We start from the raw sequence: 23,470 nt of genomic DNA, 5'->3' as shown, positions 1-23,470 counted from the left end.
TATTAATTGTGCATCTGAAAGCCAAGTTTCAACTGAGGAAAAGACTTCCTGTGTGGTCTTTTGAAGTTCAGGTAGAGAGTGGGCTGAGCAGATGATGGTGGAATCATCTGCGTACTGTACATGAGTGGCTTGTTTGGTAGCAGAGGCTAGATTATTAGTGTATATGGAGAAGAGTAAGGGTCCAAGGATGGATCCTTGGGGAACACCTATTGAGTACTCCTGCATTTCCCTCAATGTACCCTGATACGTGACTTCATAACACTATTTTCCCAAAATATAGCTTTAAATATAGAACTCATTAAAATAAATGTTTACCTGATTATTATGCAGTCCAAAAACTCAGTCAGCCTCCCATTTTGAGTAATGTAAGAAAAATCTGGAAATCGCCTCTGCAATGAAAAAAGTTCAGTGAATTTAAGCTAGGTCTAGAGCTCTAAGCAAACAAAACTGCAAAAGAAAGACTGAAAAAACAAAGCAGTAGAAGCAGGAAAAGAAAAGTACAGTTGTATACACGTATCATAAATGTAGATGTTCGAGTGTATTCACTGTCGCAGTATACATAAAGTACAGTTGTGTACACGTACCATAAATGTATATGTTAGAGTGTATTCACTGTCGTAGTATACATAAAGTACAGTTGTGTACACATACCATAAATGTAGATGTTCGAGTGTATTCACTGTTGCAGTATACATAAAGTACAGTTGTGTACACGTACCATAAATGTAGATGTTTGAGTGTATTCACTGTTGCAGTCATCACACTTGGGTTATCTGCCTGCAGGTAGCCCTCAGTCGGCCCGAATATCAGAGTCTTGGGATTTCTGCGTCGGATGCTGTCGCCTCTTCCATGTCAGCTCGTAAGGGGTATAAAACATGCAGCCGATGCCTTTACATCAGTTTTTCTTGCCCCAGATGTCAGGAGCCCCCAAAACAGGAAGCTATTACATGGTGTAGAACACCTCCAGTAAAAAGTAAATACCCCTGCCATAAAAGATGGCCATAAAGAGGATAGGTAGAAAGGATAGAGAAAGCCAGGGGGCTGGAGAGAGGGAAACCAGGACTGCAACAGTGAATACACTCAAACATCTACATTTATGGTAAGTGTACACAACTGTACTATGTTCTTCATGTTTCACTGTTGCAGTCATCACACTTGGGTTGATTCCCAAAGCTGAGGAAGGGTGGAGGCAGTCAAGAAATGTTAGGGCTGGCTAGCAGGCCTTGTAAGACCGCTGTCGCAAATCCAGCTCTGGATTTAGAAAAAACAGGTAAGTGGTAATGCTTGGTGAAGGTATGTACAGAACTCCAGGTTGCAGCTTCCAGGATGTCCCTGGTAGGGACTCCCCTGAGAAATGCTGTAGAGGTTGAAGTAGCTCTAGTGGAATGAGTTCTTATCCCCAGAGGGGCAGGTTTTCCATGGTGCTTGTAGCAGAAATGGATGTTGTGTGCTATCCATTTGGAAATGGTTTGCTTTGAAATGGCCTTGCCCTCTGCCCCTGCAGCAAAGCTGACTAGCAGCTGGTCAGATTTTCTGAAAGGCTTAGTCCTGTCAAGGTAGAACCTGAGCTGTATGTGCATGTCCAAGGAGTGCAGGATCCTTTCCCCTTTATTCTGAGGATTAGGGAAAAAGGTTGGCAAATGGATGGATTGGTTTAAAGCCACACTGCATACCACCGTGGGCATAAAGAAAGGGTTAGTCCTGAGGGAAACCCTGTCAGCATGGAAAATAATGAAGGGCTCCACCGCCATTTGTACCTGTAACTCGGACACTCTTCTTGCTGAAGTAATAGCTAGAAGTAAGGCTGTTTTCCAAGAGAGGAATTTTAACTCTGCTGAAGCAGCAGGTTCAAAAGGGGGAAGTGTGAGCTTTTCCAGTACAAAGTTAAGGTCCCAGGCCGGGGTGGGAGCTCTCCTAGAGGGCCTTAAATTGTTAGCTCCTCTCAGGAACTGTTTGATGAGAGGGTAAGAAAAGAGAGTAGGCTCAGTATTATAATGAGGTGAGATGGCAGATGCATGAATCTTAATGGATGAGAAGGATAGGCCTCTGTGTAGCAGCTCTGCTAGGTAATCAAGGATTTGAGGTAAGTTTGGCACAGCTGTGTCCTTCCCTTGAGAATGACTCCAAGAACAATATCTTTTCCACTTTTCAGCATAGAATTTTCTAGTATTAGGCCTTCTGGCCTCAAGGATGACGTCCAGCACCTGTTTGCTGAGGGATGCTGGTGGTGTATTCAGGGGATAAGCCAGGCTGCAAGGTTTAGGGTTTGCAGCTGTGGATGCAAAATCTGTCCCTCCTGCTGCGACAGCAGGGAAGGTGTCTGATGTAGGTGCCAGGGTGGCACTGCTGTCAGACTGCGTAGGAGTGGATACCAGTGCTGGCGTGGCCAGTCTGGTGCAATAAGGATTGCCCTTGGCCTGTCCTGTTTGATCTTGAGCAGTACTTTTGAGAGGAGGGGCAGAGGAGGAAAGGCATAAATTGAGAGGTTTTCCCATGTAAAGGATAGGGCGTCCACCTTCCAGGCTCTGCTGTGAGGGTTCCTGGTGCAAAATTTGCTCAGTTGGTGGTTTTGGAGGAGGCAAAAAAGTCCACCTCCGATGTTCCTCACCTCTGGGTTAGAAGTTCGAATGAGTTGGGTTCCAATTTCCACTCGTGATGGTCCAGTAGATTTCTGCTTAAGTGAAGACTGTCGCAGCATTCTGTACAGCTAGCATCTCTTTTTGACTGATATGCAGGGGAATGTGTATGCAGGGGAATGTGTTCTGGGCTCCATTTGCCTTGAATGCATTTGCCTGCCACGCGAGCCCCCCATGCATAGTCTGATGCGTCTGTTGTCAGGGTTTGGGCGGCAAGGGGTTGAGTGAAAGGAAGTCCCTTGTTGTGGTTGCATGCTTCTGCCCACCAAAGGAACTCTGCCCTTAGATAAGGTATGATAGGAATCACTGTTTCCAGGTCCTGAGAATGTTGACACCAGAGACTTTTTAACTACCACTGAAGTTACCTCATATGCAGTCTTGCATATGGAATTAGCAGAATGCATGAGGCCATGAACCCTAGGGCTTGCAGTATTTTCCTTGCAGATAGCTGGGTTTTGTTGGCCATTAGTTTGAAACAGTTTGTCAAATGGACCTGCTTTTCTGGAGTGAGGAATGCCATCTGGGAAGTTCTGTTCAAGCTTGCTCCCAGGAGTACAATTTGTTGGCTGGGCACCAGTTGTGATTTCTTTTCATTGATGGTGTATCCCAGTGAAGTTAGGAGTCTTTTTACAAATGCAAAGTGCTGAAGTAGCAATTCCTGACTGTCCACCTGAATCGGGCAAGCATCCAAGTATGGATAGATTTGAATATTTCTCTGCTTGCAGTATGCAATGGCTGGAGTCAGGCATTTTGTGAATACTCTGGGCGCAATAGATAAGCCAAAGGGAAGTGCAGAGAACTGATAGTGCATAGAGCCTGCCCTGAAACATAGATATTTCCTGCAAGACTCCCTTATGGGGATGTGCAGATAAAAAGAAGTTATGTCCTTACCATAACGTTCCATGTGGAGTGTTCATCTCGCCTTGGTTATTACACATGGGTTCGGAGCCGATCCTCGGCTCCGTGCCGGCCGACTGCAAGCTCTGCATCGAGAAGAAGCTCGAGGACATCTAATACCCACAATCCCCCTCTGCCTTTACCTCAGATCTAGTTTGCAAGCAAACCAGACATAAAGCACGCACACATGCCAACTATATACATAAAAGTACATATATACAAACATACCAAGGGTATGATAGTAACACTAATACTGAAACAGCAGAAGGAGAATACTCCAGACCAGGCACCAAATCGAACGTTCTTCCTAAGGGTGGGAAGGGTGGGAGGTAATAACCAAGGCGAGATGAACACTCCACATGGAACGTTATGGTAAGGACATAACTTCTTTATGTGAGAGTGTTCAATCTCGCCTTTGTTCTTACACATGGGTAGCGTCCCTAGCTCCATGATCCTGAGGAACTCAAGGGAGAACGTTCTTGAGCACAGTGGAACCAAAGGTTGCCCTATCCCTAGAAACCCTGTCCACTTTGTAATGAGAGATAAATGTATGTGGTTTAGCCCAAGGAGCAGCCGCACAAATAGTGTCTAGTGGTAAGCGAGCTGCGTGAGCCAAAGATGTAGAAACTGATCTGGTGGAATGTCCTTTGGGTTTTGCTGATAATGTTTGGTCAGAGGCTTCATAAACATATGTGATACAGTCAGTTAGCCATTTAGAAAGTGTTCGTTTTGTAACTGCAAGACCCTTTCTGCTGTCAGCAAAAGCTACAAATAGTTGATCAGATTTCCTGTGATCTTTTGTTCTATCCAAATAAAATCTGAGTTGTCTATGGACGTCCAGTTTGTGCAACATATACTCCAATTTATTAGAGTGGTTCTTAAAGAAGGTGGGTAATTCAATGGACTGATTAATATTACTAGAAGAACAAACTTTGGGGAGAAAGGATGGATTAGTGCGTAGGGATACTCTGTCAGAATGAAATATTAAATAAGGATGTTTGACAGAAAGGGCCTGAAGCTCAGACACTGCCTAGCAGATGTAATGGCCACTAGAAATAAAGTTTTCCATGACAAAAATTTCAATGTGCAACTTGAAGCTGGTTCAAAGGGTGGCAACATCAATTTAGAGAGCAACAGGTTTAAATTCCACGGTGATGTCGGACTTCTGACTGGTGGTCTGATATGAAAAGAACCTTTTAAAAGGCTTTACAAAGTCTGTGAGCCATAATAGGCACCACATTCCTCTACATGATAGTTAGAAATGGCAGCTAACTGTACTCTTAAAGTAGCCGGAAGCTCCTTCATGAAATAGTTCAGTTAAGAACTCTAAAACCTTGTTTAACGGAGCTCTAACAGGGTCCAAATGATGTGACTCCGCCAAAAGACAAAACGCTTCCACTTACTGGTGTAAGTCTTTGTAGTGGAAACTTTATGAGAAGCTACTAAAATATCTTGAACCGATGTAAGGGGAACCGACCTGGCTAAGCAGCGGAGCAGCCAAGCTGCTAGATGGAGAGATTCTAGAGATGGGTGAGGAACTCCTGACGAGTGAGTCAGTAGATCTGGCTCTGGGTCCAGCATCCAAGGTCCCGAATGCGGTGATGCAATAGAAAGGGGAACTAAATTTGACGAGGCCAGAACGGGGCAATGAGAATAATAGTCCTCTGAAGGTTGTTTGCTTTCTGTAGAAACTTTGCAATCAGGGGAAATGGAGGAAAAGCATATAGGAGACCCGGGGGCCAATCGTGCACCAGCGCATCCCTGGGGACTTCCCTGGAGGTAATAGGGCAAAGTAGCTCCTGCATTTGGCGTTCATTGGAGACGCAAACAGATCGCAGGTAGGCTGGCCCCATTTGCGAAAAATCCTTCGCAACTGACTGTTTGAGGGACCACTCGTGAGGCAATAGTATTGTTCTGCTCAGCCTGTCGGCTATGACGTTGGATGACCCGGGATGTGCGTTGCGATCAGAAAGCGACCGTGGACTCTGCCCATTGCCAAATTCTCATGGCCTCTCTGCATAGTTGGTAAGACCTGGTTCCCCCTTGTTTGTTTATGTACCAGACTACGGACATGTTGTCTGTCTGAACTGCAATGGTCCCTGGAGGAAGAAGGGGAGCAAAGTGTTGCAACGCCAAAAACACTGCCCTCAACTCCAGAACATTGATGTGCAGATTGTACTCCAGATTGGTCCATTCGCCTTGGACTGTCTGTCCCTGAAAGATGCCCCCCCACCCTATCAGGGAAGCGTCCGTGGTTATCGTCGCTGACGGAGCGGGTAGCACAAATGGTCTTCCGCTGGATAGGTTGCAAGTCTGTAACTACCACATTAGGTGTGATTTGCATGTTTCGTTATCAATATTTCGTGAGTCAGTGGAAGTTGTTGGAATGACCATTGTGCAAACAGAAGCCATTGTAGCACTCTCATGTGCAGTCTTCCCAATGGTATCGCAATGAGAGAAGCTGCCATGAGACCCAAGACTTTCAGAACAATTTTGCGGTGACTTTCTGGACGACAGAAGAAGGAAAATGTTGTTTTGAGGTGCTACTATTCTTTCTGAAGAAAGTTTGAGGACAAAAGGATGCGTATCTAATTCGCTCCTATGAATAAGATATGCTGTGATGGCTGTAGCAAAGATTTTTCGAAATTTACTGAAATTCCAAGGTGTGTACAAAGTTGTAGGGTGTAATCCCTGGCTTGTATCAGTTGACGCCTGGTGGTGGCAGACAGGAGCCAGTCGTCCAGATACGGAAACACTTGGAATCCTAGGCGCCTCAGATGAGACGCTACCACTGCCATGCATTTGGTGAAGACTCTGGGGGCTGTAGTCAGACCAAAGGGCAGGGCTCGAAACTGATAGTGACTGGCTCCCAGCCGGAAGCGCAAATGATCCCTGGATGCCCTGGCCATTTTGATGTGGTAGTATGCGTCCTTCAGATCTATTGAGCACATCCAGTCGTCCTTCCGTAAGAATGGAAGGATCGATTGAAGCGTGACCATTCGGAACTTTTCCTTCTTGACAAAGGTGTTGAGATGGCTTAGGTCCAGAATCGGCCTCCAGTCCCCTGTTTTCTTTGGAACTAAAAGAACCTTGAGTAAGTTCCGAATCCTATTTGGTCCGCTGGGACTGGTTGGATGACTCTTTTTTCTAGCAGCTTTGAAATTTCTGTAGCTGCTGGGTCTCGCAGATGGGGTGGTACATCTGGGAGTTTTCTCTTGGAATGGGTGTGGATAGAAATGGGATTTTGTAACCTCTGGTAACAATGCTTTTACCCAATTGTCTGAAGAAAGGTTTTGCCAGGCCTGAGGGTATAAAGCTAAGCGACCCGACTGCCTCCAGAGCAGGACAGTCGGGCCTCCTCTCAGGAGTGCTGAAAAGGTTTGCCAGGAGGTTATCCCTGTCACCTTGGTTTTGCGGACCCTCTGCCGCCAGGCGGCGTCTTCCACCTCTGCCCCCTCTGCCTCTAGAGGGGCATCACCCTCTGTGTTTGGGAGATATCCTTGGGGTTTTCGCAACCGCATTTTCCCACCACTTTGCCCTTTGGTGTACGGTCTGCTAGGGGTGGAAAAACGGACTTCGACAGCAGACAGAGTCTTTCCTCCTGTTCACACCGGTAAGGGTCTCCTTTACTTTAGGGCCAAAAGTGTGGCTCCATCAAATGGGGCGTTAGTAAAGGAAGACTTGAAGGCTTCCGAACGAACATAAGCGCATCCAGGATTGCCTACGAAGAGCAATCGCTGAAGCTGCCCTACTCGATCCTTCGCTGCGAGGATATCAGCCTCATGGACGAGTTTACAATGGAAGTAAGGGTGTTGAGATGCGCTGTAACTTTTTCTGAAACAGCAGCATCTGTAGTACCCTGGAGGGTATCTCCCAACTCTTTGACTAGATCCCTCTGTAAACGTGTAAAATGAGTCAAATAGTTCAGGGAACGCATAGAGAAAGCCGCTGAACTGAAAATGCGCTTCCCGTATCTGTCCATGGTCCTAGAATCTTTGTTAGGCGGATGGACAGATGAGGAAGACTCCGACATCTCCTTTTTCGTGGCCGCTGCCACCACCATGGCATCTACTGGAACTACTTTGGTGAGGTAAGCCTTGTCCTGTGGTGCCGTAATGTACTTATTTGGCTTCCTAGGGACTGGTTCCACCGTGTCAGGTGTCTCCCACGCCCTTCGAGCAATCAACTCCATTAACTCATCGAAGGGCGGAGTGACCCAGGAGGAGGAAGGGCGAGCACCAAATGGCTTCAGCAAAACTGACTCATCCTCAGAAGGGGGGAGGGCTTGCCAGTCACCTCTCTGTTTTAGGATCTCCAAGATGTCAGAAAAGGAGACATCTTCTGAAGGTGACTTAGGGGACCCTTCTGACTCATCTAAGTCAGTATCAGATGTCAAGGATTCTTGTGGAGAATCCAAGTGTCTCCTCTTACACAATCTTTTCCTAGGGACTTCTTCGTGGGGAGCATCCGAAGAAGCCTCCGAGGAAGAGGGGGCACCCTCCAGGGGTGGCTGAGACACTGGTGCCCGACGCTTGGACGTGGCCATGGGTGCAGAGGAGGATAACGGTCCTTTGTGGGGAGGAGAGAATGTTCCTGCTGATGTGGTTGTCTGGGTAGACAACACCTTCCTCATGAGGTCGAAGGCCCCCGGGTCCCGAGTCGAGGTATCTCCCGGTTCCGAAGAAATGGGAAGAATCCCAAACAGGAACCGAAGGCACCGACCCGAGGACGGAACCGAGTCGATCCGCCGAGGCCCGAGAGGGAGCGTCGGAACAAACATCGGTCCGTCTCTCGGTCCCGGAACCAAGGATGGATCTTCGGCCCCGAGACTCCAGTACCGGATCGGATGGAGTCGAGGTGAACGGTGCCGTCCGAGAAAAGGACGGTTCTGGCACCGAGGGCTCCACAATCATCAGTTCAGCTTCTTCCGGCTCCAAGACTGGACAGGTCTCGGAGGAGGAACAGATGGAGATAGTGGCAGGCCTTCAAGTCTCGACATCAACTGAGAGGAGACCGAGATAAGCTTGGATAGGGCCGTATGCTCCATCAATTTCTGCACCACACGGTCCACATCGGTGTCGGAAAGGGCCCTGGAAGAACGAGTCGAAGGGATCAAGACGGAGCCGACCTCAGCAGAGTCAGTGGAGGGAGCTCCGTCACGGTTCCAAGACTCGAGGCTCGAAACTGCCAACAGTTGAACACTCGGCCCAAGTCTGTGGAACCGGTGATCTAACTTTGCAAGAGCTCGGAGCCGATGACTTGCGCTCCGACGCCTTCGATTCCCTCGAGGATTTGGATGCCTGGTCTGAAGCATCCAGAGCCTCCTGGAAAGAGGGTTTCAACAAACCTCTGTCCATCAGTTTCCTGCGCCTATCTGTCATGACCCTCCCACTAAAAGAGTGACAAATAGAACAGTCCTCTTGTAAGTGGAGAGGGCCAAGGCAGTAGACACAGGAACTGTGGTTGTCCGTGACCGACATCTTTTGGCCACACTGGCAACGTTTGAAACCAGATTTCATTTTCTCAGACATAATGAAGTAAGAGAAAAAAACAGTCAAGTCCAGTAACAGTCAATCCAGGAAAACAGTCAAATCCGGTAGATATGTAAGTCCGTTTGTCAAATCCAAGTAGGGGTGGTAGGCCCCGAAAAAAACTCTATACCAGTTATATAGTTAAACTAAGTTAAACTAAGTTAACGGTACCGAGAATTTCTGTCTCTACTCACACACCATACACTAACTACAATAACTAGTGATCTTAAACAAGTTCTCTTGAAAATTTAACCAAAAAAGTTAAAATCTTATCTGAAAACCCTCGAGCTAGTCTCCAGCGATGCGAATGCAGCAGCGGCAAACTAGATCTGGGGTAAAGGCAGAGGGGGATTGTGGGTATTAGATGTCCTCGAGCTTCTTCTCGATGCAGAGCTTGCAGTCGGCCGGCACGGAGCCAAGGATCGTCTCCGAACCCATGTGTAAGAACAAAGGCGAGATTGAACACTCTCACATGCTTCTTTTAAGTCTAGGGTGACTAACCAGGCATCCTTGGCTAGTATAGGAAGAAGCTGTTGCAGTGTAAGCATTTTGAATTTTGGGACCACCAGAAAGGTGCTGAGAATTGATAGATCCAGAACAGGGCACCAAGAGCTCTCTTTTTTGGCCACCAGGAACAGTCTGGCGTAGAAACTCTGTCCCCTTTATTCTACTGGAACAGGCTGAATATCCTTGATATAGAGAAGGGAAAGTACTTGCTTTTGAGCCTCTGCCCACTGGTTTGGAGGAAGGTCTGGCAATCCGCTTCGTGTTGGCAGTGAGTGGAAGTAGAATCTGGATCCCTGGGATACAATGTTTAGAACACATTGGTCCTAAGTAATGGGCATCCAGTTTTTTGCATGAAGGATGAGTTTTCCTCCTAGGGGTGCAAGTACTTGGGCATGGCTGGTAATGATAATCGGAAAGGTATTGTGAACTTTTTCCATAAGGGGGTGGCTTAGCACTATCTGGTTTTGAGGTGGAAACACTCCATTGTTTAGATCTCTGCATACCCTGAGACTGTAGTCTTGGTGGTCTGTTTCCCCTGGGTTTGGATTGTTTTTGTTTAATTAGTTCCATAATATGTTGCTGGTACTTCAACATGTGAAACTGGCAATTCAAAGCCCTGATGTCAAGAGTTGCAGAAGTATATACCTTCTTACCAAATCTGTCTAAAGATCTAGAATCCCTGTCTGAAGGGGTAGGTTTTTTGGCTGTAGTAGCCTTAATGCCTTTAGGTCCCTGTGAAATGGTCTCTGGATCCGCAGTAGGATTCTTAGAGAGAAATTTGTGAGTCAGGTCTCTGTAGTACCTGTCAGGTTTTCTAGGAGCTGTTGGTAAGATAATCAGGAGTAAGACTGGACTCCAAGAAGACATCATCTACAATATCCAGGACAGGGAGTATAGCTAGAGGCCTGTGCTGAGGCAAATCTAAAAATTCCCCGAGTCTCTTTTTGGACTGAGGATAGTCCTGGCATTCCTAGTGGAAATGTTCTCTTAAGGTATGCAAGGTTTCACCAAAAGAAAAATCCTCTGGAGGGGAGACAGAGGGAATGGATTCATTTGCATCTGAATCCTCATAGGTAAATAAGGGTAAGTCCTGGTAATCAGAAGGGTCAGAGTCATCAGACTCCTGGTCTGTAGAATCAGAAGGAAATTCAATTCTTTGTCTTTTGGCAGGGGAAGGCTGGCTTCCCCTAATTAGAGTAATAAAGTCTTCAGCCAGTCTAAGCATTTGTTTTTGTTGCATGGGAGATTAACCATGTGCTTTGAATGTTGGTTTTCTAGGTGAAGTGCAAACTCTTGGCGTGAGAAACCCGGTAGTTTTAATTGGAAATGAAGCTGTCGGTTTAATATGAATATCGGTAGGTCGGAATACACCTGCAGAAGCCAGTGCCTGTACAGCGGCTCCAGACCCATCCAAGATAGAGACATCCGCAGGTTCCATAGTCAAAGAAGCATCTCATGGCATATCAGACTCCGAATGGGTCTCAGCAGAGGCCTGCAAATCTGTAGAAGCGGGCATCAGGGGCTGCAAAGGAGCCTCACTGAGTACCGGTGGACTGGTGACTAGATTAACAGAAGCATCGTCGGCAGTTTTTGATCTATGTGGTCTGTCTCTGTCTTTGTGCTTTTTTGGAAGATCAGTAGTAGGCTGGCAAAGTCATTTCGGAATACGGAGAATGAGAGCGAAAGAATTTAGCTACAAAAATAGCCCGACGATGAAAGGTTCGGGCATTAAACAAGGCACAAAACTGACACAGAGGGACGTTGTGGTCTGGGCCTAAACAGGTGACGCAGTACTTATGAAAATCTCTGTGAGGTATTTGCTTTCCACAGGCAAGACAACTGTTATTTTTTTCTGACATCGGTTAGAGCAAGAAAAAAGAAAATTTCAGGTAGCGGCCCACCGGCACCTGTGAACTGCTTCTGCTTCGGGCTCCTTTTTGGCCAGAAAGACTGATGTAATGGCGTCGGCTGCATGTTATATACCCCTGATGACCTGACGTCATGGAAGAGGTGACAGCATCTGAAGCAGAAATCCCAAGACTGTGGTATTCGGGCCGACTGAGGGCTACCTGCAGGCAGATATCCAAGTGTGATGACTGCAACAGTGAAACACAAACAACATCTGCAGTGTGCTACACCATTTGACCTTTAAGTCCTTACAGCACCAACATGCAAAATAATGCCTGACTAAAGATGGTTGCCATATAATAAAATCACAAAGAGGCATGCAACAGTTTTTCAGATCATCCAGGGATGTTGTGACGCCTCAGTTTGTAGGCTGAATAACAAATTCAGCAAGTCCATCCGTGCATGTTAAATACATACTACTACTTATTTGTTCCCATTAGGGGTCGCCACAGCGGATTAACTGTTTCCATTTCTTCCTGTCCTCTGCATCTTGCTCTGTCATACCAACCACCTGCATGTCCTCTCTCACCACATCCATAAACCTTATCTTGGGCCTTCTTCTTTTCCACTTATGTGACAGCTCAATCCATAGCATCCTTTTCCCAATATACCTAGAACATATTACTGTGATTATCAGTGTAATTAGTACACAACCAAGGTCTTAATCCAAATCAACAGCTGTTCCCCATGTACAATACAGCATTATGTCTGAGCTGGAAGTTAGTATTTAACAGTGCCATGAACTGCCCCAACCTCCAAACAAGGACGACAGATTGGAAACGAAGGTAGAAGCTGTAATAATGGAAACACAAACCTGTTTTTCCTTTAAGGAACTTTTGTTCAAGAGACTAAACAGACACAAACACTCAACCTCACATATTCCTAAAATGAAAAGGGCTCTGCATCCAAATGGTTTGCAATAATTTAGTTGTACAGGCACCAGCTCAAATTTAAAATACAAAACATTGAGAAACCCCATAAATGGCAGCCCGTAAAAAAATTTGGGGACTGCACAAACCAGCTAAATATCATTAGGAAAGAAAACAGTGAGCAGCCACTGAGACATACCCGATCAGAGGAATAAGCAAGCATTACAGTTATGGTAGCTGTGCGACAAGAATGTGTTGTAAAGCATGACAGAGAAGATACATAATAGTACAGCAGCACAACACCACCCTGACATACAGTTATCACACTCTCAGACATGTTGTAAGGCATGACAGAGAAGATACGTAACAGTACAGCAGCACAACACCACCCTGACATACAGTTATCACACACTCAGACATGTTGTAAGGCATGACAGAGAAGATACGTAACAGTACAGCAGCATACCACCACCCTGACACCCACTTATCAAACACAGCACTGTGCAATGATTGAGAAGTACGTTTTTTTTTTCATTTTTTAGCAGGGAATTCAGCACTGATCCATGTGAGCCTATTTCAGACTCTGTCTAGAAGACAAAAGAAATACAAAAATAAAAGAAACATGGAAGCACAGTTGCAGACAATTACATTACTTGCAAAGTGTGCGTGATTTTGGGTATTCAATGCAGCTCAAGATAAGAAATACTGAAAAATAAATATTTGAGAAAAGCATTACTCCACAACGATTTTAAAATATGTTTGACACATACAAATTGAACAATATTTAGTTAATACACTACTGTTAATGACAGAAACATTGGAAGCACATATCATACGTGAAAACAGATTTAGTAAGAGTACCTCCATTACTTAAAAGAGCTAGGTATGCATTATAGAAAAAAAAAAAAAAAAACAGGCTAGAATTATGTGACGAAAGAGGTTGTGAAAGAAACGGTACCAGCATACAGACCGTGGTTAGGATGCATTGAGGTAAGAGCAAGAATAGAGCAGTAAGGAGGTAGCGGATGCACTGCCGTGGTTAGGATGCAGTGAGGTAAGAGCAAGAAAAGAACAGTAAGGAGGTAGCGGATGCACTGCCGTGGTTAGGATGCAGTGAGGTAACAGCAAGAAAAGAACAGTAAGGAGGTAGCGGATGCACTGCATGTTATGGAAAAAACATGCATCTACAGATAAAGGTACAAATTATTATTACATAAATGTTGACTTTGAGAGATCACCTAATGCTTAGTTTACCTTGACAACAGTGCCAATGTGAACCCACCCTTACCCTGGAGATCCCAACGTTCATAGTTTAAGTACTAGGATAGCTGACCTTCTGGGCCATTTTAAGACTAGCAAATTTCCCAAAGGAGAGACTCAAACCCTGTACTTGTGTCTGTGAAGTAAACATACAAACCATTATACTAACCCTCTTCATGGTTCTACAGCACATTACCACGAAGGGGTACATTTCAACAGTAAATTAATAAAGCTTACTTCAGTACATACATCTTCAGTCTGGGGTTGCTCATACTGCACCACCCACTTTCTGTCCCATGTCATACCTAGAGCACTCTTGCAGTATAATTTTGATAATCGAAGTGCAAACAGCAGCACCAAATAAGGCCACAACCTTACTAAAACAAGGGGTGTTGTTACAAAGTAATCTATACGAGACTCCTGTAGCAAAATGGCACTTCAGACTCCCTAGTCCCGTCTTTCATACAGTCTCAGAGTAGAAGTACATACATCTTCACAGATGTGCCACTTTCTCTAGGTGGTATATCCCCCTGAAAGAACGATGTCACCTCACACAATCTTCAAGTCTTCAATTTTTATAGCAAAAATAAAACTCTACTACATGTGTGTGTCTGGGGAGGGGTAAATAAAACTCTACTACATGCGTGTGTCTGGGGAGGGGTAAATAAAACTACTACATGTGTGTGTCTGGGGAGGGGTAAGCTCAAAAGAAGGAACAGTGTATGGGGACGAAGCTGCACATCAACACCATTTCACACAGATTTCTCTGTTTCAGGTGTACAGACGTCTTCTCTCTCTCTCTCTGCTCTATTTGGCAAAATCTAAGCTATTGTTTTGAAGTGGCTTTGACGAATTTAGTGGACTAAAGTGTGGCAAACGTGACAGCAGTATCCAACACACCCAACCCCCCCCAACAAAAAGGGGTAGCAGGCTAATGGTGTGTAGCACACCCAATCCCCAACAAAATCTGTGGTACAGACATCAGTACCTCAGATCCCTTGTACAGTAGAAAGTATTCTTCATCTGTGTCCTCAGAGCTGCATCCCGATGTCAGGCATTATGAGTGGCTAATCTGCCTCAAACTGAGGATGTCTAAATATGCCTCTAGAGAGCCCACTAATCTTGCAAACAGGAAGTTCCAATGCATTAGGGCAGTCTCTTGCCAGCTGTGTCACAAAGGGATAAAAGTACTGTGTGTGGCATGGATAACCCAGGTTAAACAAACAGACTGGGTGCTGGAGAGGTCAGCATGGTATGAATGGCACTATATGTCTGAATTACCAATTCTGCGGGAAGGAAATTGGTTTAGTTAGGTCCTGTTTCTAAAACACAGCAACTAGGTAAGAACCAGCAGTGCTCGAAGAAACAGAGAGAGACAAGCACCAGAGAATGAATGCCCTCATTCCACCTGAGTACAACAGGTGGGTAAAAGACTGCATCAACATTAGGCTTACAGTAGTATGGCACTGTACTACCCAGTCCGAAGTGGCACTGTACTACCCAGTCCGAAGTGGCACTGTACTACCCAGTCCGAAGTGGCACTGTACTACCCAGTCCGAAGTGGGACTGTACTACCCAGTCCGAAGTGGGATTGTACTACCCAGTCCGAAGTGGTATTGTACTACCCAGATCGAGTAGTGGGATTGGGATTGCACTACCAGTCAGGGCGGATGGCTATAGGCATAAAGTAAGAAATTCCACCCATGCCAAGGAAGATGATGTCAGTAACCTACTCTTGCCTCCTCTCACTGATGCCCCTTAATACAACTGTCCAATGAGAAAATACCCCACTAGAGGCAGAGACTGCCCGAGTGTAGAGTAGTAAATATAATAAAATATCCCACTAGAGGCAGAGGCTGCCCCACTGTAGAGCTGTAAGTACAATAAAATATCCCACTAGAGACAGAGGCTGCCCCAGTGTAGAGCTGTAAGTACAATAAACCATATCCTGTAGCAGCTATGAATAAATGCAATCTGAGGGTCCTGCTGCTCAATGCTAGAAGTCTAAATCTCAAGATGCACTTGCTCGAAGCACTACTCAAAATGGAGAACATCAACATTTCTGCTGTAACAGAGACCTGGTTTATAGCAGCAGAAAGCACCCCTGCACTACCAGGCTATAGCTCATTCCACATCTTTCGGCCCCAGGCTCCAAAGGCAGTGGTGTCTCTCCATATTCATAAAGGATATGCCCACACCTCCAGACTAGTAGCTCAGCATAATGCATCCGAGATACTTTAGGTACAACTAACATTGGGTAAGACGGCAATTCCAGTCGTAGCCTGCTATAGGTCCCCAACTATGTCCCATATCTCTCACACCACGTTCCTAAACACCCTGGAAACTATTAGGGTCCAACCAAACACTCTCATACTAGGTGACTTCAACTACCCCTCCATCAACTGGGAAAACTACTCATGCACCAATACACTGGCCCAACGCTTCCTTGAATTCATCAATTCCAATGCCCTGAACCAGCTCATTTTTACCCCCACTAGAGGAAGCAACATCCTTCACCTGGTCATTACTAACATGGCAACCGTTGTGCTACACCAATAGTCAATTCCTGTCTGGTTAGAATCGACCACAAACTAAGCACCATGGAAATCCTCATCTCACCCACACCTCCCGCAAAGGTAACCACCATGAAAAACTTTTCAAAGCTGACTTTGGGCTCCTAAAAATAGAGGTGGCTAACTTCACAGCACCCATGTCAATGGAAAATAGATGCATGGCTGCCGAATCATATACCAATGCACTGTACGAACACGTACATAAATGCATGGAACTAGCCATACCCAAGAGAACCAAAAAAAAAAAAAGGAAGCCAATCTGGTGGTGCCCTACCATTAATAAACTCTACAACAGAAGGAAGAAACTGTTGCAGAAAAAGGTGAAGTCCCAACACTGGAAAAACTCCCTTATTAGCCTTAACAAAAAGTTAAGATCCTTCATCAAAACCTCTAAAGCCAGCTATGATAGCAGAATTGCGGCACACACTAAAAACAACCACAAAGCCTTCTATAGTTATATCAAGAATCTCCACTGCAATACCCAGGTTTGTTCTGAGTTACTGCACAATGGTACCCCCTATACTGAGCCAACAGATATCACCAACATACTGGCCAACAGATTCAGTGCCAACTTTACCCCTCCCCCCCAAAGGACCAATCACAATACCGGAGGAATGCCAGGCACCCAGCATTACTGCAGCACAGGTTAAAGCTGCACTGTCCAAGGCCAAGAATACAGCTTCCATGGGACCCACCAATATCCCTGGATGTGTTCTACATGAACTACAAAGTGAACTGATGCATCTGTGTGCCCTGTTCAATCACAGCCTCACCTCAGGCTTTGTCCCTACTGAATGGCACAGTGCTACAGTCATCCCTCTCCATAAAGGGGGAGTGAGTACAGACCCTGGGAATTATCACACCATTAGCTTGATGAGCCTGATATGTAAGGCTATGGAGCACACCATCATGGACCTAATTAACAAGGATATAGGGAATCTCCAAACTTTAGATCCCACTCAATTTGGTTTTGTGAAAGGTAGATCATGCCTGCTCAACCTGGTTGACTTCTTTGAGTCAGTCACCAGAGCTGTGGATGAGGGCAAGGCAATTCATATAGCCTACCTCGATCTGGCCAAGGCCTTTGATACCATTCCCAACTCAGGAATTATTGATAAACTCACCAAACTAGGCATCAAATGTCCCAAGGCCAATAGCCTAGTACCTACCTATGAACCTATGAATCAACCCCTATATCACTAGGTGGGTTGCAAATACACAAGTCACAAAGTCAAAAGTGCAGTCTCACAGGGATCGGTCCTGGGTCCTCTCCTGTGTTTGGCATCTACTTCTCAGAGGTCCAGGCCAACACAGAGGGACTCTGGCTGACCAATTTCGCATACGACAGCAACTGGGAGCCAATAACTCCCCAAGTGATGTAGACATCCTATAGAAAAGCCTCACTGAGACCAATGACTGGTGTCGAAACCATGGCCTTAAGTTTAATGCCAAAACATGCATCATACCCTTTGGGAAAATCTCAGTTCCCAATAATTACCACATCGATGGGAGCCCATTGAACACTGAAGGCATTATAAGAGATCTGGGGACAAAGATTGACAGCAACCTCTCCTTCAACCGCCACATTGCCACTGTGGTCAGAAAGTCATTCTATGTGGCACATCTCATTACCACAGGTTTTGCATCCAGGAAGATAGAGGTCATCATCTCTCTCTACTCTTCTCTCATTAGGCCAGTCATCGAGTAGAATACCCCATTTGGCATGTACCTCACTAGACGCATGCAACAGCTGAAAAGGCCACAAAAGTTCCTCATAAAGAGGATCCTAAGTCTTAAGCACGTCCTACATGGACAGACTCAAAAAACTCCAGCTATTCTCTGTCTCATATCGTCTACTAAAAGGCGATCTCTGCTTGACTTACAAAGCCATGTCTGACCCAGCTCTGTTAGAAATGCTACATCTAAAGAAATTTCAATCCCTCCGCATCACACGCTCAAGAGACCTCAACCTCATTACCACAATTAACAGAACATGGTGGAGGGGAAGGTTCATAACTCACAGACTGCCCATGGTCTGGAACAGACTTCCCATACATGTCAAGCAGAGCACCTCACTGGCCCTCTTCAAGAGAAATCTTGATGAGTGGATGGGAAATAGAAAGTTCACCATGGCAATCACTCCAGTGGCTCTACTTGATAGGAGGCACTGGGAACTAACGTCGGCCGGCATGATGTGACAGCACGTCTATGGGCTAGGCTTGTAAAGGCTCCAGGACTATTAGCCTAGTACACACCTAGGAACTTATGAATAAAGGAGCTGATGGATGGACTGGGAAGGGGCCAAAAAAAATCTTAAGAGATAAGCTGCAAAGCTAAGAGAAAACTGAGATAAGAGGCAAGGATATTTGGAACAGAGAAAACAATTATTCTGTATAAAACTTAACTGAATTGATATCCCTTCGATTTCTTTTTTCTTTTGGAAATGCAAAAATGATGAAGAATTCTCTTCCATATACAAAGTATTATAACTGATCTCTGACAATGTACTGCACTGCAAAAGCATGTTTCATACAGACCATTAGAATGCATTCTGCCCGTCCTGTGGTAATTACATCATCATTATAACCCATGTGCATTCCACAGTCCAACACCTTCTGTCTTGTCCTGTGGTACTTGCATCATCATTATAACCCATGTGCATTCCATGTGGTACTTGCATCATCATTATAACCCATGTGGATTCCACAGACCAACACATTCTGTCCTGTCTCGTGGTACTTACATCATTGTAACCGATGTGCATTCCACAGTCCAACACATTATGCCCTGTCCTGTGGTACTTGCATCATTATAACCCATGTGCATTCCACAGTCCAACACATTCTGCCCGTCCTGTGGTACTTACATCATCATTATAACCCATGTGCATTCCACAGTCCAACATGATGTTCTTCCCACCGATAGTAAGGAGTATACAGCTGCGGCCCACATCCTGGCCAGCACCTGAAACGTCAAGAAGTATAAAGTAAATATATAAACAGAAACAACTAACCTGCCTCTATTACAAGATGCATTCTAAGTTCATTGGGAATCTTCATGTTATGAAGACATAGAAGGTAAAACAGAAGTGCTTAGAATTAGCTTCAAAACTAAGTAAGTCAGTGGATCTTCTCAATGGACTCTGAGTGCAAAGAAAAGCATTGAGTACTTACATACAAATGTATGATTCGGTCCTCATTACATTACGTACATACAAATGTATGATTCAGTCCTGATTACATTACGTACATACAAATGTATGATTCAGTCCTGATTACATTACGTACATACAAATGTATGATTCAGTCCTGATTACATTATTCAGTAAGAAACCCAAATACACGAGGAGCAAGGAAGATTGGAATTTAAGCTTCAACGGGGAGAGAAAGGTGTCACACCTTATAATGGATCACATTTTCTATGGATCACCAACAAGTCTTTGAAATAACTATGCTCAGTTCATCCTGGCAAGTACAGTTTAGAACTAACAACTCGAGTATTGTGTAAAATCCTAATAGCACATGTAACTCAGACAGTACAGTTTCGGGTCAAACACACCACAAATGAAAACAATACAAAAATGGTTTTTGCACGTAGGCAAGCCTGAAAGTTAGTGAAATGATTAAGGGAATGAGCTCCTTCCTACAGTCAGGGATACCAGGTTTGATTCTTTCTAAGGGAATGAGCTCCTTCCTACAGTCAGGGATACCAGGTTTGATTCTTTCTAAGGGAATGAGCTCCTTCCTACAGTCAGGGATACCAGGTTTGATTCTTTCTAAGGGAATGAGCTCCTTCCTACAGTCAGGGATACCAGGTTTGATTCTTTCTAAGGGAATGAGCTCCTTCCTACAGTCAAGGATACCAGGTTTGATTATTTCTAGCTGTGTTTGCCTATGTGACCCTGAACAAGACACAACCTTACAATGTTCCTGGATGACCCCTGAAAATGGGCACACTTTTACCAATGGGGTTATTGTTTAACAGATAAAAATCCCTTCTGTGCAACACAGCACCTTAATCATTTTGACTCTGAGGTTGCTGCATCTCAGGGAAAGAGGAATCATAAATTGGACGCTGAAAAGCCTGTCCTGCCTTTTCCCAACAGGCTGTGATCTTTAAGCACCAACACATTGCTCCTACATGAGAAAGCATTTGATCAGCTACCTGCTTAAACTATACAGCCTGAAAACCTGATTACTAGTTGTTCATATCGCACAATAACATTTAAATCCATTTTAATAGCCTAATATTTACAAATGGAACCACCTAATAACAACAAACAGGCACATCAAATTATGACTAGGTCTTCAATTGTAACCAGATTATTATGCATTTAAGAAATGAGGTTAATAAATTCACCTCAAGATCAGACCAACTAATGGAGTTGCTTCACTACAATGGCTTTGAGCAGTCTTGACCGTCATTTCCACATATGCACCACTTCCATTTTACCCTCAATTCACATTCTATCACCGTACTCCATTCCATTAACTACGCGTGTCAAAATAATTTTCATTTCTGAATATTCTACCACACATTATCAGCACTCTCCTCTCTACACCTTCAACATCTGTCTGCCTCTACTATTAATTTTCCCCTTTAAAGCATTTGGATCATTTGTGCAATAAAGGGCAACCAAGGAAACTCTCAAAGATGGGTATTATTTGAGCGCTTTCATTCCTTTAATGAAAAGAATATGGAACTCCTTCAGAAAACAATGAATATAAAATAAAGTTTTAAAAGGTCCGCCATGAATCTTGTGCCAAAACTGACAAATCACAGTACAATATGTAAAACAACATATAGTCTTAAAAAGATACAACCCTAATACAGGTGGACAGTAGTCTCTCCTTTGATAGTCACATCGCCACAGCTATGTCAAGCAAAGTTCTTCAGGAAGTCCTTCTACGTGGTGCACCCCATCATAAAAGAGTTCTCATCCTGGAAAAAAGAGGTCATTGTTCCTCTCTACTCGACACTCATTAGACCCATTATAGAGTACAACGTCCCTTTTGGAATGTACCTCACAAGACATCTGCAGCAGCTGGAAAGGCCACAGAAGTACCTCACAAAGAGGATTACTGGCCTCAAAGAAATGCCCTACACTGACAGTCTCAAAAAACTTCAGCTTTACTCCGGAGCATATCACCTACTCCGAGGTGATCTCTGCCTAACATATAAAGCTATGTCAAACCCAGAGCTGTTGGACATGCTACACCTAAAGAAATCCAAATTCCTCAGAGCTACACGCTCTAGGGACCTAAACCTTGTCACCACAATAAGCAGGACATGCTGGAGGGATAGATTCCTGTCCCAGAGACTTCCCATACTCTGGAACAGGCTACCCATCTATATCAAGCAAAGTTCTTCATTAGCACTTTTCAAGAAAAATCTTTATGAGTGGATGGGAAATAGGAAATACAGCCCGGGGATCACTTCTGTGTCTCTGTTCGACAGTGGCACAGGAAAATAACTTTCTTGGGTGGCATAAGCCAGGGAACCTTGTTGGCTAGGCTTACGTAGGCCCTTGGGCTGATAGCCTAGTACCTACCTATTAACAAACAAGTACTCTCTGGTAGAATATAATTATTTAAAATGGAGTGTCTAAAAAAAAACTATTGCAATAAAAACATACAAATCCCTTTAAACTACATAAATCAAAAGGATAGTAATCATGTTACAACCTTTGTGCCACAAGAAAACATTTCAGGTTAATGTACTCATTGAGACCCTGTGGCTTGTAAAACATTTCAGGTTAACATTTTATTTTTTTAAATCAACTCGTCTTTCGTAGAACATCCCCTCATTCCTCCGTGTGGTGTGCAGTTCCCTGGAAGCCCTGTGCTAAGACACGGGCTGTCTCATCCATCTCCTATCTACCTACCTCAAAGATTACCCTACAAAACAGAAAGAACTCCCAAGTGAATACCAAACTCTGGACTGCTTAAAAGTGCCTCTCAACAGCCTCGCAGTCAAGGCGATAGCATATAATTCTTTTTGAACTCTTCAAGACCTGGAAGCCCTGTGCCAAGACATGGGCTGTCTCATCCATCTCCTATCTACCTACCTCAAAGAGTACTCTACAAAACAGAAAGAACTCCCGAGTGAATACCAAACTCTGGACTGCTTAAAAGTGCCTCTCTCACCAGCCTCGCTGTCAAGGCAATAGGATATAATTTTGTATTGAACTCTTCAAGAGTGAGTGCCTTTTTTAAACCTAATTGTAAGGGCCAGCACACCCGCGGACCTACCCCGAGGCCATTCCTCCCTTTACTATATTGCCCTAAGTAAACTGTTGTTGTTTCCCATTTTTACCACTAGATGTCAGCAGAACACAGGTTATGAGAACACTGTTTCTGACTTTCTAAAGCTCCCCCAGCCCCATTTCATAAAACCTAGTCCAAGAAAGTACAGTTGTGTACCTACCATAAATGTAGATGTTCGAGTGTATTCACTGTTGCAGTCATTACTCTTGGGTTATCCTGCTGGCAGGCTACCCGCAGTCGGCCTGAATTCCAAAGTCTTGGTCCAGCGTTGGTTGCTGTCGCCTCTTCCCTGACGTCAGTGCACCAGGGGTATAAAAGATGCAGCAGACGCTATTTTCTTCAGTTTTTCTTGCCCCAGATGTCAGGTGCCCCCAAAAGAGTAGGCTAAAAATTATGCCAATAAACATGCATGCACTAAGGTAAACATTTCCTTCATCTACAAGCAAATACACCACATAGCTTGTATAGAATAGAGAAGTACAGATAAGACCCAGCAAAAGAAAGGGGGATGGTGCGTGGGTAACCTGGACTGCAACAGTGAATACACTCGAACATCTACATTTATGGTAGGTACACAACTGTACTATGTTCTTCGTGTTTCACTGTTGCAGTCATTACTCTTGGGTTGAATCCCAAAGCGGAGGATGGATGGCTGGGGCTAAATAGGATTAGGAGAGGCTATGAGGCCCTGCAGAACTGCAGTGGCAAAGCCTGCTCTGGATGTAGAGTACAGAGGTAAGTGGTAGTGCTTTGTAAAAGTGTGCACTGAACTCCAAGTTGCAGCCTCTAAAATGTCTTTGGTTGGTACTCCTCTGAGGAAGGTTGCTGATGTGGCTGCTGCTCTGGCTGAATGTGGCCTAATGCCCTTAGGCACTGATTTGCCATGTTGTGAATAGCAGAAACGAATGCAATGGCCTATCCATTTTGAAATAGTCTGTTTTGAGATAGCCTTTCCTTGTGATCCTTCCTGCAGCATATGCCACTAAAAGTTGCTCAGTCTTTCTGAAAGCTTTAGTTCTGTCC

The 23,470-nt window shown here is 44.7% G+C and overlaps 1 long non-coding RNA gene across 1 annotated transcript in view; it reads right to left on the bottom strand.

Moving 5' to 3' along the window:
* Positions 1-305: 305 nt before the first annotated feature.
* The window catches only part of LOC122794618, a 133,105-nt gene continuing 109,940 nt past the window's right edge, over positions 306-23,470 (bottom strand). Inside the window, exons 3-4 of the long non-coding RNA XR_006363661.1 lie at positions 19,048-19,145; positions 306-389 (exon numbers count right to left, since the gene is read on the bottom strand). This is a non-coding gene — a long non-coding RNA (uncharacterized LOC122794618). The remainder of the gene's footprint in view (positions 390-19,047; positions 19,146-23,470) is intronic.

Source organism: Protopterus annectens, chromosome 2.part1 (assembly GCF_019279795.1).
Source record: "Protopterus annectens isolate FY-2018-M chromosome 2.part1, PAN1.0, whole genome shotgun sequence".
NCBI lineage: Eukaryota > Metazoa > Chordata > Ceratodontiformes > Protopteridae > Protopterus > Protopterus annectens.
The sequence above is the reverse complement of the archived record's forward strand: the minus strand, read 5'-3'. Positions and strand labels throughout refer to the sequence as shown.